Source organism: Choloepus didactylus, chromosome 8 (assembly GCF_015220235.1).
Source record: "Choloepus didactylus isolate mChoDid1 chromosome 8, mChoDid1.pri, whole genome shotgun sequence".
Taxonomy (NCBI): domain Eukaryota; kingdom Metazoa; phylum Chordata; class Mammalia; order Pilosa; family Megalonychidae; genus Choloepus; species Choloepus didactylus.
The window spans coordinates 10,903,301-10,914,622 of NC_051314.1; the positions used below are offsets into that span (position 1 = coordinate 10,903,301).

At 54.0% G+C, this 11,322-nt stretch overlaps 1 pseudogene; it reads left to right on the forward strand.

Moving 5' to 3' along the window:
- The first annotated feature begins 2,489 nt into the window (after positions 1 to 2,489).
- Positions 2,490 to 5,876, forward strand: LOC119542168 (annotated as a pseudogene).
- The last annotated feature ends 5,446 nt before the right edge of the window (positions 5,877 to 11,322 follow it).

Consider the following 11,322-nt stretch of genomic DNA (forward strand, 5'->3'; position numbering starts at 1 on the left):
ATCTTGGACTTCAGGCCCCAAAGGTTGTGGGCTGAGTCTGTCCCAGCCCCACACAGCCTGCCACTACTTTTCATACCCTTTATGGGTGCCTGCTTTGGGAGGGCATGACATGTCAGAGGCAATGTTAAATGAAGGCAGTGTACCGAGGGCCCCTGTGTCCATGGCAGTAGGACAGACACACCAACAATCCTGCCAGCCTTGCCAGCACCACCTGTTTCTCTAACAGTCCCTGGAAGAAAGTTGCTGCCAAGCAAGACATGAGCTTTCAGCTAAGGCCCAGATGGGAGGCCGCAGGCCAGACCCAAGAAGTACCCAGGGTATCCATGGGTCTTGAGCTCCTGGTCTGTTGAGTGGCTTTAAAACTGATCTCTCTGCTTCCTAGAAGCCCAGGGACCCCAGTTCCCCACAGTCCATGCCCCGGCCAGACTCACAAAGCCCCAGCTTTGAGCTGCCTCCCTCTCTAGGCCCTTACCCCACCTCACCCCTGCTGCATGAGATACTCAGTGGCACTTAGGTCCCAGTGGTAGGATACTTTGATCTGCAATGCCAGATCCTCCTCCAGGAAGCATTTCAGGAAGTCCTGCTCCAGCCTGGGCAAATTCCCTATGACCCTCAAGCGTCCCTGTGCTGTGGCTTGCATGCCAGCTCTCTGCAGCCCTTCCTGTCCTCACCCTCCATCATGAGCCCTTGGAGCACGGCACCCACCACTTCTCTTTCCTCCAGCCCAGCACCCAGCACAGCTAGTGCCAACAATCATGGGTGTGACAGAACCCAAGCCCAGACAAGGCAAGGTGCAGGGAAGGACCCAGAGCAGAGCTCATCCCCAGCAAGCTGCACCCTCTGCCCCCCGACCTGTGGGAACTCGGGAGAGGCGGGAGAGCTTCCACACTGCCTTCCCAAATCAAGGATTGTCACAAATGTTGGAAGCCAATGCCAAAGGGCATACAACCCCAGGCTCCTGTCTGAGTACTGGGCGTCTTGAGGCTCTTTCATCCCCTTTCAACCTACCAGCACCCACGCTGGGCTCTCGTGATCATTCTAGGTCTTTCCTTAACTGGCTTCTGAAATGACCTTTAACCAGGCAGTGGCTCATGTCCCACATCTCCCTCCCGACATCAGTTTCTGTGGTCAACAATTTCTGTGCATTTCAGCACCTGTTGTCTTTGAGTTTGACAGGCTTTTAAATGCTGTGCCTTCTAGCAGTGAGCAGGGGCTCCTTCACTGCATGGGGCAGTTTACCCTGACATGGGTCATCCCTGGTTTGCCAGAGGATCCCGCTCATCCCTGAATCCCCATCAGCTTTGCTAAAGCGGAAGCCCCATGGAGAGCAGGCTGAGATGTGATGATTTTCTAAAAAGGTAAATCCCTGTAACCTGCCAACTAGCTGTTTGGGCACCTTGAGAAAGGTCTGGTCCACTACTGTTGGGGAATGGGTGGCAGGGGTCGCTTCTGCAGGCCCTGCCTCAGCTGGGGGAGAGCACCTCCAAACCCCCAGGATGTTGACTATTCCACTGGGTGAGGGGGCCCATGGTGAAGCAGCTATGCCAGGCCTTCCCTACCCCCCTGCTCTGGGAAATGTCTCTGCCCCGCCTCCGGGCTCCCCCTTCCCCTTTGACTTGATCTCAGCCTCTGGGATTTAATCAGCTTAACTGATTTTAAAACTTGGCCCAAATCCCAGCCCTTTTGCTGTGGAAGGAGAAGGAGGCTGACTCCCCACACTTGCAGGGAGGTGGTACTCAGAGCAAGGGGCAGAGAGATAAGGACAGGTGGGGGTCTGTGCATCCCCCAGTGCCTGGGTGCCCAGCTGAACGGTGAATGTATGAGGGGTGGGTGTGTGGTGGGTGGTTCTGGGTGTCGGTGTCTGTGCATGTGTGAAGTGGGGAGCAGATGGAGAGCCTCATTCTCCCCTGTCTACCTGCCACCCAGGGCACTGCTGCCCATCAGGACCTCCCTAAGGCCCCAAGGGTGGATGACACACCCTGGTGGTGGAGGTTGCTCCAGGAGGACCAGGTGAGGGAGTGGGGAGGGAAAGGGTATGTTCTGAGGGTTAGGTTGTAAACACATGGGGGTGACAGGGTCAAATCAGGCTCTACCAGGTTGTATTAGCTCAAGACCTCCAAGCAGCCTGCACAGACCAAGGATGGGGTGGGGTGAGGTGGGCTGGCGTCACCTTACAAGTTCCCTGCTGCTACCTCACCTGGGCAGGTACTTGGAGAACGGAAGGAGTAATGACATTGAGCTCCCCCCTGCTGAGACGGCTTCTCTCTGCTTATACAACCTTGGCTCCAAACAGGCTGGGTAGGCCAGTGGGCGTAGGTCAGGTCCTGGATCCTCACTAAAGGCAGGGCAGTCTGTAGAAACCATCTGTGTGCTACGAGTTCTTTCTCTGACCCCCACATGCCTGGTGTGATCGGGGTTCCTGGTGTGGATGGCTCTCTGTGTGCCCATCTCCTCCCCTACCCAGGATTCTGGTGGGCAGTGAGGCAGCCATGGGACTGCTGACAGGGGAGGCGCTGGTGCCCCTGGCCGTGGCTGTGGCCATCTTCCTGCTCCTGGTGGACCTGATGCACTGGCGCATATGCCAGGCCCCCTATACCCACCAGGCCCCCTGCCACTGCCCGGACTGGGCAGCCTTCTGCAGGTGGACATCCAGGACATGCCACACAGCTTCAACAAGGTGAGGGAGGTGGTGGGCTGGGGGACAGCAGGGGTCCTGGGCAGCCCTCCTAGCACCAGACAGGAGGTGGTAGGTGGAGCCACAGGCTGGACAAGAAGCTGGACCAGAAGAAGCAGCTGCTCAGAGGCTTCCTGGGGAGAGAACTTTGCTGGGAAAGCAAAGTGTGGAAACGACAAAGCTTGGAGGTGGTTGGGACTCGGTAGTGGAACTGAGATCCAGTTGGATGGCACTAGTTTATGGAAGACCCAACTAAGTCAAGTCAGTCCCCTTTGATGACAGCCAAAGAAAAGGTCTTGGGAAGAGCCTGAGCAAGGTGGGGCTGGATAGGGGCGGGGTATGTGTGTATCCTACTGAAGAGCACCATTTATTTCAGGAAATCATGGTGGAGAGGGGTACTGTGGCCTGGCTCAGGGACCTGTGGCCTCCCTGTTCCCCTCACTGAGCCTGTTTTTTCAGTAAACTGAGATGCTGACTCAGGCCTTCTGACAATTTTGGTGACTCTTGCCAACTCGGCTCTGGACAGTGGGCTCCCAGGTGAGGTCCTAATGTTGGAAAGAGAGTGTGACCTTGAGGCAGGAGGCAGGTGTTCTAGGGGTCCCCTGGGTCTGCAGCTGCGGCAACGCTTCCAGGACGTGTTCCGCCTGCAGCTGGGTTGGAAGCCCGTGGTCGTGCTCAACGGGCTGGCGGCCATGCGCGAGGCGGTGTCCAGTGCGTAGGGGACACCCCAGACCACCCGCCAGCGCCCCTCAAGGAGCAGCTGGGCTCGGGGGTGGCAGATGCAGAGACTGGGTCTTAGTGGGAGCTAGGAGGGCAGTGACCCGGGGGCCGGCAGAGCTGAGGGCACGGCTGGGCCATGCATGGGGCGCAGGAAAAGGCCCACCCACGCGGGGAGAGGTAGCTTGAGGGCGCAGAGAGTCCGGGGGTGGGGACTTTGGTAGGGCGGGGCACTGGGCGGGGCCTGACAGGGTTGGGTGGGGAGGTCGCAGGATGAAAAGGGAACAGAGCAGAAGCATCAGGTTGGGTGGGGGTGGAGAGGGGAGCCACGACCTGCACCGGCCATGCCCACGCGCTCGCCCCGCCCCAGGTGTGGTCTCCGCGCACTACCCACCCGCGTGGCCCGAGCAGCGGCGCTTCTCGGTGTCCACCATGTACAACTTCGGCCTGGGCAAGAAGTCGCTGGAGCAGCGGGTGACCGAGGAGGCCGCCTGTCTCTGCGCCGCCTTCACGGACTATGACGGTGAGTGCAGGACCGAGGGCGCGGGGACACGCGGGGCGACCCTCCCTGACCCGCACCCTCCCTCTCCAGGACGCCCCTTTAGTCCCAACCGCCACCTGAACCAAGCGGTGTGCAACGCGATCGCCTCCCTCACCCACGGGCGCCGCTTCGAGTACAGCGACAATTCCTTCCGCAAGCTCCTGGGGCTGCTGGAGGCCGCAGGAATGGATTCCGGCTTCCGCTGAGAGGTGCGCGGCGCAAGCGTTGGGGTCAGGCGGGGTCCTGGAGGAGGCCGCTGCCCTGCGCCTGAGCTCCGAGGAGGGGGATTTGTGCCTGGGGGCGAGGGGAGGAAGGGCAGGCCTGGGAGCAGCAGGGCGAGAGTAGAGACCAGAGCTCAGGGCAGGAGACAGGGCCCCTCGTACCAGGAAGGGGTCTGGACAAGGAGCCAGCTGAGCGCGGGAGGAACCAAGGCTGCACTCTGAGGCCCGCACAGTTGGTGAACACAATCCCGGTGCTCCTGCACTTCCCGGGGCTGGCCGGTAAGGTCTTCGCGATGCAGAAGACCCTCATGGACCTGCTGAATGAGCTGGTCACTGAGCACAGGGAAGGCTGGGACTCGGCCCAACCCCTGTGTGACCTGACTGATGCCTTCCTGGGTGAAGTGGAGAAGGTGAGAAGCAGGCTGTGTGAGAGCACTTGGGGGTGGGCAAGAGGGCTCAGAGGGGCCAGGATGGGGAACCCGGGCATTGCCCAGTGGCCAGGCACCCAAGAGCAGCTTCAATGATGCCAACCTGTGCTTGGTGGTGGCCGACCTGTTCCTAGTGGGGATGGTGATCACTTTGATCACCCTGGCCTGGGCCCTCCTGCTCATGATCCTGCACCCGGATGTGCAGCGGGAGACCCTCCTGGGTTGTGAGGGGTGGACGGTTTCAAGCTTGGGTGCCTAAGTTTCCTCTGGACACCAGGGATGCTGCCCAGAGCTGGGCCTGGGCTCCTGTAGCAGTGGTGCCTCCTCCAGGTGGACACTGCCCCCTACAGAGGGGGGATTCGCTGTGGTCAGTGCAAGGTCAGCTCCCAGCCTCCTGGGTTCTGACTCACTTTGGGGCTCTTTTCTTCCCAGGCTGTGTCCACAATGAGATCGACGAGGTGATAGGGCAGGGGTGGAGGCCCGAGACTGTGGACCAGGGGTGCATGCCCTTCACCACAGCCGTGATACACAGGGTGCAGCGCTTTGGGGACATCGTCCCACTGGGCATCCCGCACATGACCTCCCGTGACACCGAGATCCAGGGCTTCCTCATCCCCAAGGTGGAGCCTGGACACCCTCCCCATGCCAAGCCTGAGGACAGAGTTCAAGGAAGCTTCCTGGGTGGAGCGTGTCTTGAGCGAGTCCAGGTGTGTGTGAGGCTGATGGTGCGTGTGCCCATGTAAGTGCAGTGGCAGGGGGCATGGAACCCCAAGTCCAGGACTCTCCCCTCCCCACCTGGCATCTCCTATATAGGGTACAACCCTCATCCTTGACCTGTCATCGGTGTTGAAGGATGAGACCGTCTGGGAGAAGCCCTTCTGCTTCCACCTGGGACACTTCCTGGACGCCCAGGGCCACTTCATGAAGCCGGAGGCCTTCATGCCTTTCTCAGCAGGTGCCTGTGGGGTGCCGGGTCCTGCCCTGTTCCTGCAGGGTCCTGGATGGGTACGTCCCTGTCTGTCCCTCCTCACCAAGCCCCCATACCCACCCACAGGCCGCCGCGCATGCCTCAGGGAGCCCCTGGCCCTCATGGAGCTCTTCCTTTTCTTCACCTGTCTCCTGCAGCGCTTCAGCTTCTCGGTGCCCACAGGGCAGCCCTGGCTCAGGAACCACCACCTCTCTTCCTTCGTGGTGACCCCCTCCCCTTGCCAGTTCTGTGCCTTGCCCCGCTAGAGAGGGTCACTAGGACCCCAACCCCCAACCCTACCCAGAGACCCTGAGCTACAGTAAACCAGTCTGGCAGCTCCTACCTCACTCTTTATCCAAGTCCGGCTGGGCAGGGGTCTCAGCGGCCTGCCCGTGTTTGTTCCATTTTCCTTTCCAAATGACTCCATTTTCCAGATGTGTATACTGAGGCTCAGAGGGTGCCTGCCTTTCCTTCCCCTCCTCCCCACATTACCCATTGAGCCCCAGTATTGGCTGCCCAGGTTGGCGACCATGTCAATATAGAGGTCTCGGCTCCTGGAATTTCAGGCTGGATGTGGACAGGAATCAGCTTCTGAGAAGACAGGCACAATGGCTGGCTGGGGATGGGAGGGGCTTCACTTGAGCCCAAGAACACATGCGGCTCAACAATATGCTAGAAGAACCTACAGAACCAGGAAAACTGCTATACTCACAATCTATGTCTGGTGTGGTTCCTTGGCACACTGGCCATTTTGTCCTCAGGGCCTGAGCAAGTTAGCACACATGATTTGCACCCAGAATCACTGGGAGCCCGATACAGCAGTAGATGAGTGCTTGTTGCACAGAGACGTGATTTCATCGGAGTGGGCCGCACGGCATCCCATGGCCATCGAGTCTTACGGTGGGCCTGTGCTCCAGGGGAGTTCAAATCACCTTCCTGCTCTTGCCCCATCAGATAGCCAGTCCTGTTCAGTAGCTTTCCATCCTCCCAGCAGGTGCTCTGTATTTGTGCACAGGGCACTGTGGCGTGCTGGACTTGCTGCTGCTGTGGCCTGTCCTGAGTTACCGGGGCCCTTTGTAAGCAATCAGTCACCAGGGTCTCCAGGGTTTATAGTTACACAATGATCAACCTGCTCTGACCCAAAGGTCCTCACAGCCTCCTGCCCAACGATACTTGTATCGTCTGTAACCTGAACAATAAGAGTCGAAAGGTTGGGCACATTAGTGGCATTCCAAGCAGCCTTCAACAGTCGGTGCAGCTCAGCGTCGAATTGTGTGACCAGAATGATGCCACACAGGTCTGTAGGCTTCCATCCAACCTTGTCAGGGTCCAAAAGAAGGAGCAAGCTTGGCAAATGTGACTTCATCCTGTTGGGCATCCTGCATAATTGTGCTGAGAGTCAATGTTATTCTCCTCCTCTGCACCCCTCTCAAGACACCGATGTAACACTGTACTTCTCTCATTGACTGACCCATTTATTTGTTCCTTCCCCCTCAGCTACTATTTCTCCTTCTCTCCATTGGTCACTGAGTTTTATCTACACATGTCCACCTTTAGAAGGAACATTGGGTTGCCCACTGTGGTGGTCCAGGTTGACAGCAGTGAGGCCCTGAGTCTCCCCTTGGTCCCCTCCCTTCATATAGAATAGGGTCACTCAGGCACAGAACGAGTGGATCCTCTACCATGAGGCAGGACAGCAGCTTTCAATGTCAACCCTGACTTTGCCAGATGGGGTCAAGGCACAGTCCACCCCGACAGGCCATTAGGGATTCCTCTGTGCAGGCAGATTGTTACAGTTCACAGTTTCTTGCTCAGGGCCTGCTACATCTGGTAGGAAAAAGGACGTTGATGTGACATGGGAAGAATTGGATAGTCAGTCATTCTGGCACCTACCCCAGGTCCTCCAGAAAAGCAGAGGAATCTATCAAGGAACCTTCCCATGTTCCCCTCTTGTTGAGTGTGAGCACACACTCATGAACAGGTTTAAGTTAGCCATTCCTGCCTTTATCTCCCTGTTTTAGGCAACAAAGTTCTCAATTGTCTGTTTCACTCCTCTCTCCAACCACTTCCACCCTGAGGATGAAACGGAACGTGCTGTGTCCATCTGAGGAGGTAGCACTTGCCGGATGGTGAATGCTAGGGGCGGGATGAAACCTCTTTTTCTTGGTCTGAAGCAATGCAACCAGGTGGTTGAATTGGTGGAGTAATATATTAGTGTCCTGAGACTGCTGTAACAAAATACCACACTCTGTGTGACTACAAACAACAAATCTCACTTCTCATAAATATGGAGACTACAGATGCAGGTCTCTCTGATCCAGAGAGGCCTCATCTTAACTTGATCACATCTACAAATTCCCAGTTTCCATGGAGGTCACCTGTACAGGTCCTGGGGTTAGGACTTGGACATGTCTTTTAGGGGACACCCCCAACTTAGGATATGAATCTTCTCTTCCAGCTGTTTTATAGCACTTTGACCATTTGCATCTACCACTAGGTACACAACACCCCATTCAGAGTAAGAGTTTATTCCATCAGGGCCCTTCTAGGCTTTCTTGGGCCACCAGATCCATCTGATGTCATCCACCTGTCAGCTATGTGCAGGGCCTTTCCTCCAGGGAATCTGCCCATGGTCATCTGCACTGTCTGTCTCTCCTGCTGGCAGACAGGATAGTTCTTGTTGGCATCTTGTGCCTCAGAGGGTGCAAGAGGGATGAGTCAACCATCCGTTCATCTCTGCATTGCTGCAGCTCCCCATGTCCACTCATCCTGTGGGCCCAGGTGGCCATGTCAGGTGAGCACACCAGGATAGCCACTTGCTGGTTCCAGTCCCCTTGCAGTCCTGGAAGGTTATTCTGATGAGCATCTACCTGTGCTATTTTAATGTGCTTTTAAATTCCCATAGTAATTTCCATAGAGCTGTACTCCATCCAGGCATCCCTTGTATAGGCCAATTGTTCTTTACCTGCATGCCTGATCATATTGTCAGGCCAGTGGCCTCTGCCCACGAGTCAGTAAGAACCCAAACATACAGACTGATGTTTAGTTCTTCTATCACTGCAAGGAAAACAGCATGCAGCTCCACTGGTTCAGCTTATTTGGTCTTATCTGTTTCAGAGTTTTCTATCCATCAGACATAGTGAAATGACCTTCCAAACAGGATGCTGTCTCTCCATCTTGTTACTGCCAACCCTAAGCCATGCAGCTCTGCGTTGGTCAGTAGAGAGCTGTTCATAGAGCATCACCCCAGGTGGCAACAGGAGGCTGCAGCAGTTCTGGGGATTCCAAATACATCCTGTGCCACTGTGGATGTATTATGTACCTCAGAACACCTTGTTCTTTAATGAAATCTTATGGGAGGCAGACATATTAGTGTTTGAGAATGTGATGAGGGCATTTTTGCTTTTCCCCAAGTAGCATGTTCTTGTATAAACCATTTCCAGTTTATTACAGAACTCTCTGGACACTGCCTTACTGATTAGAGTGTTTCTTTTGTCATCATCCAAGACATTATGGGTGTTGCACAGGTTCAGGCCCCACTGCCAGGTGTCCTTGGCTCATAATCCCAGGGTCCACCTCCATGAAGCCTTTCAGGAAATCCTGCTACTACCTGGGGCAAAGTCCCTGAATTGGTTTCCTAAAGTTCCTGGAATGCAATATAGCAGAAATGGGTTGGCTGTGAAAAAGGGGGTTTATGAATTTACAGTTTACAGTTCTTAGGCCATGAAAATGTCCAACTCAAGGCTTCAACAGGACTGACACTGTCTCTGAAGGAAGTTTCCTGGCATCCAGGGCTCATCTGTCACATAGGAAGACACATGACCAGCATTCCATGGTCCTTCTCCCCAGGGTTTCATTGTTTCCAGCTTCTGGTTCTGGTGGCTTCCTGTCTGTTTGAGGGTCTTCTCTGAGTTTCTGGGGCTTTTCTCTGTGAGCTTCTCTTAATTTAATCTCTCCTAAAGGACTCCAGTAAGTTAAGACCAGGAATGATTACCTAATATGTACAGTCCCATTAATGAGGTTGAACATAAAGATATGGGAATGGAGAGAGGTGATGAAAGTTCATTAATGGGATTATAAGTATTAGCACAATATTGAAGTCAAACATGATTGAAAGGTGTTGTTGAAGGCGTGCAGATGAGCCCTGCAAATATAAATAAGTGTTTGCATGATCTATTTCTAATGTATGACCCTGATACAAAGAGTTCACAGAGTGGTATATGGGAAAAACTACCTATTGTATACTATTGACTATGTTTAATAGGGATAGCTGACTAGTATCACACTAATACTGGGGATAAATGATTAAGTTGTATAAGAGCTTTGGGGTGTTTTGGGTTATGATAACTGTTTAAAATTGAGAGTGGACTAGTTCCCCAATATTCCTAAAAATCATTTGCTTTGAGCAAGACGGCCAACTTTGAGGATCACTTATCAGATGAGTAGAACCATTATCCTTTACTGATAATGATAATTCAAAGAAAAGTAAACTGATATTGCTGTGAGAGTCTCAGCAGCTGCAGCAAGAACCAGACCTGGAACTAGAGTGGTGGCAATGGCACCACCTAATCATCTGGCAGGAGCAGTGCCTGCCCCTCCTCACCTAAACATCAGGAACCTCCAGACCCAGGCACACCAACAAATTCCTAGCAGACCTGTGCAGCAGCCTCTCAAGGATTGAATCTTCACTCCTAGTGTCTCAGCAGTGTACAGCATGGGGCCAGAGAAGGGGCAGAGGGTGCCCAGGACAGTGGTTCCAAGGTGCAACCAGCTGAAGAGGGAACTCTAAAACCCATGGTGGGGACTTGCATAGAGAGGCAGAGAGACTGCGCATGAAAGGATGGGGTGTGTTCGAATGGGAAAGCTGCTGGGAAATGCTGGCTGGAGCTGGCTGACAAACATGGGAAGGAGCAACTTTCCATACACCATGCACCCATTTCAGCAGTTGGCTGGGAAGATAACCCTTTACAGCCCCATGGATGGGAACTCCCATGAGAGAACTCAGAATTCAATGGAGTTGTGGAGGCTGTATTCCTGCTTCCTCTATGGAAGCCCATGATGTGCATGAGCTAGAGGTGTGGAGAGGCAAGGATGATACATGGAATTGCTAGGAGCCCATCCCCAACATGAGAGGCTCCCAGGGTGTGGCAGTCAGAGTCCAGTGCATCTTTGAGCTGGGGATGAGATGTGCAAGCTGGCAATTTGACACTGGTCCACTTGGAGGTCATGAAATCGACAGACTCACTGGGACCTTAAGCAGACACCCTGCTGAGCTGCACTGGGCCTGCTCCTAAACATCAGGCTGGCATTCCCCAGTTCATATGGAGAGCTGGTGCATTGATTGGATTTCCACCTTGTTTGGACCCCACACAGCACAGAGGTGAAGTTGGGGAAAGCAGACTTGAGAGTGAGAAGTGGCTCAACAGCACCATCTGCTGTGAGGACAGGGAAAGTGCACTCCAGCATGCTGTGGCTTTGCCAAATTATTCAAAAATGTTCAAATAATCCTGCATGCCTCAAAATAACTTTATCAAGGTAATCAAATGCCCCAAATTCAAACAAAAATCACAAAGCATATGAAGATTCAAGTGGATATGGACAGGCCAAATGACCAAATTAAAAATCTGGAGGAGCACTGAATCTGGAACAGTTAATCAAGTACATACAAATCTCCAAAACAACTTCCATGCATTGTCAAAAGTTATAAAGGACATCAAGAAGACTCTAGAAGAGCATAAATAAGAATTTGAAAAAGTAATGAAAAAATAGGAGAT